Here is a 3,341-nt window from a genome sequence, read left to right as displayed (position 1 = left end):
CAGATCTTCATTGATGGCTGAAAGACATCTGTCTCCATTTATCTGTTTACTACAGTTGTTGAATTCATGTTAATGTGGATTTAAAGACATTTCAATTAGTGGAAAATATTGCACAATGGAATATACCTGTAACAAAATGGAGTCTAATCAAAACTTTCGCGAGCCCCATGCAGTACCTCTGCGGACCCCCTAGGGGTCGCAGACCCCGTGTTGAAGACCTCTGGTCTAGATCATAGACCGACCTATTCATTGAGAGCTTTGCCTTTTGGCTCAGCTCCTTCTTCACCACAACAGACTAGTGCAGTGTTTGCATTATAGCAGCAGCAGCACCGATCTGTCTATTGATCTCTGATGAACTGTTAGAAGTACCAGGAGACATTAAAGTAGCCTTGATGCTCTCTAGTAGATATTTAAAATGGGAATTTGCTGGGCTATTCAACTGAGTAAGGTCAAAGATATTTGGGTAAATGTACACAGAAATGCTTCTCCAGACTCAGTATTATCTCTGACCTAAATCCTACCGGAAATCTGGATTGAGCTGAGGAGGGCAGAACAAAAAAGAGGACCCATTACTCTGGATTGTCTAGAGATGAGAAAAGCTTGAAGGCTCCTTTACACTGTATAGACTGACCTTATTAAGTGATGTCATTCTGTCCTGATGGTAAAAAGAAAAGAAACAAAGTTTTGATCACGTAAGAGCTAATAGGAACAATGCCACTGATTTTATTAAAATCCGTGAGTTTTAAAATGCATTTATTTATTTTATATGAACTGAATCTTAGATTAAAGGTTGGATTTCTCAAATATTTCCACAGCAATAAATGAATACATTTTACATTAATCATAATCAGCGATATTTGCAAATGCAGAGGGTGCTATAGGTTGAGGGATAATAAAATAACCTCTTCTTGATCTCTTAAAGGGAAACCCAGGACTACTTGGACCTGCGGGACCAAAAGGGGATCCTGTGCGTAGGTTTAGAAAAAAGAGGGAGAATAATTTAGATACGGTATATATTTTGATTTTCCCTTCATTTACCTTTGTTCCATTTTTCTAGGGAGATCAAGGAGATGAGGGTGAAATTGGTGAACCTGGAGCTCCTGGATCAAATGTAGGACAGTTGGGACAATGTCTAGAAGTGAAAATTAGCTAAAATCTCTCATGAACTTGTCAGAACAATATCTATTTTTTTCTTTTTTAGGGGGCCAGTGGAAAACCAGGAAAGACAGGACCCTCAGGTGATCCTGTAAGATTACTTAAAGCAATTTCATTTTTTAAAATATCTAAAAGGGCTACACCATGTTCAGTTCCCTACTGTAAAACCACAACAATCAGTCTAATGATAGACCTGTATGTCATTTTTGTTATAACCAGGGAGCCAAAGCCAGAAAGGGTGAGAAAGGAAACTTGGGATTTAAAGGGGACCTTGTAAGTTTGATCCTGAATCCCTTTAGCAGATCAGTTTTTCAGCTCAGATCAGTGACTCAGTTATTGGACTCCTGTTTGTGTCCAGGGACCTCCTGGGCCGTTAGGTAAAAAAGGTTTTAAAGGACGTAAGGGTCCAATGGGGCTACATGGACTAGAGGGACAAAGAGGACCAATGGGACTTCCTGGACCCACTGTGAGTGAATAAAGTTGAAATGAAAGCATAAAAGATGATGCTACCACAATAATTTCATCATCTGCTGTTACAGGGGTCTGATGGCATTATGGGGGAACAAGGGAGGCAGGGAAAAGAAGGATTAAAGGTACGTTTGATTAAATGTCCAGAATTACAATGTAAAGGTGAACAATTGACCTTTAACACATTTGTCAATATTTGTGTTTGTGTGTTCACAAATAAAGGGTAATCAAGGACCTAGTGGTATTCAGGGAAGCCCTGGGTCAAGAGGTGACAAGGTAGACACACGATCAATGCTGAACTATCATGCACTGTGCAGAAAGTCATTCTATGCCATATAGTCATTAATAAAAGTCAAACACTAGGTTCAAAATAATTCTCATTTTTTTCATGATTCAGCCATAATATTTAAGGTATCTGGATTTATCAGAGTTGACATGAAGTGGAAGAAAAAAAACATGATTTTTTTTTAAATATACAAAAGAAGTTGTGAAATGTCTTGCAGTCATAAGTATTCACCCTTCATAAATAAGAACTTGGACATGGATGTTATTTTGTAGCTCTGGTTGAACCTTTAGTGTCTTTGTCCTACAGGAAAATTAACCTCCACCACATCTTCGACTTTTGCAGGAATTTTAAACAACACATTCTCCTCATGAGAAAAATAAAGAAATTCTATTCTATCATATTATCACCCTGTATTTAGCATCTGTCTTACAATCAGCCCATACCAGCTTTCCTGTCCGTCATTAATGGTGTTTACACCAACAAGAAGAAGGCAAATGGAGCAAGTGCTTTACATGCTATCCCTATGCAAAGACACGATCAGGAGCCAATTATTGGTCAGCTATGTGAAGGACGCTGTGTTCCTTGGACTTCACTAACATTCTCCAACAAACATCGGAGGCCTTACAGAACAGCTGTAGTTATATTTATAAAATACACACAGGTGTACAAGGAAAATGTTTTTTTTTTTTCCACATCACAGGTCGGCATGTCTTTTTCTTGCTCTAAAAAACAGAAATCAAATCAAATATATTGAAATTTGTGGTGTTGACAGGAAAAAAATGTGAAAAAGCATGAAAGGTCAACTTTGTGTTCTAAAGTAATGTATGAAAGAGAATGAAAAAATGTTGGAATGGGCGAGAGTTGGTTTTTTTTTCAGTTTTTTTTTTTTTTGCTTTAACTATCAGTATAATGCTAAGTGTGTCATACTCCCAGTCCTTGGTGCAGGCTGGGTTTGTCCTTTTTTTTTCTCTCTCTGCAGGGCTGGATGGGCAGGTGCTCCTCATCAGGCTGATTCCCACCCTTTTTAAGGAGCTGGAACCAGGAGGAGGGCGTCAGTTCGTTAATGCTCCAGCGTTGGTACAACTGATCCAGAACCAAGCCTAGCATCTAAGCTTTGCCTGAGTCTAACCCTGTCCTCTCTGCTCCCTTCTTGTAGAATCCAGGATCCCAAGCCTAGAAACCACTCCAGAGACCTCTGCGCTTTGGACCCCCGTTAGAGGCGTTCTCAGTCAGCCTCTAGGAACCAGTGAGGCTTCTGACCTCAGAACCAAAGAAGCCCTCCTGCCTGAGCTCACCTGCCTGTCCACCCTCAGACACCACCATCTGGTCTCACCAATCGGACCTGCACCAATAGACTGGACCACTGGACACCATCCTCCCAAACAGACGCCAAGCCTTCCTCTCTGTGAGTCTCACACATCCCTCACTCCTC

At 40.3% G+C, this 3,341-nt stretch overlaps 1 long non-coding RNA gene across 1 annotated transcript; it reads left to right on the top strand.

The window, feature by feature from the left end:
- Positions 1-1,374: 1,374 nt before the first annotated feature.
- LOC107100827 lies at positions 1,375-1,739 on the top strand. The gene is made up of 3 exons (XR_001482047.1): positions 1,375-1,428; positions 1,514-1,621; positions 1,695-1,739. It is a non-coding gene; the product is annotated as an uncharacterized LOC107100827 (long non-coding RNA).
- Positions 1,740-3,341: the final 1,602 nt, after the last annotated feature.

Source organism: Cyprinodon variegatus, unplaced genomic scaffold (assembly GCF_000732505.1).
Source record: "Cyprinodon variegatus isolate N-32 unplaced genomic scaffold, C_variegatus-1.0 Scaffold30, whole genome shotgun sequence".
NCBI classification, from domain to species: Eukaryota; Metazoa; Chordata; class Actinopteri; order Cyprinodontiformes; family Cyprinodontidae; genus Cyprinodon; species Cyprinodon variegatus.
The sequence above is the reverse complement of the archived record's forward strand: the minus strand, read 5'-3'. Positions and strand labels throughout refer to the sequence as shown.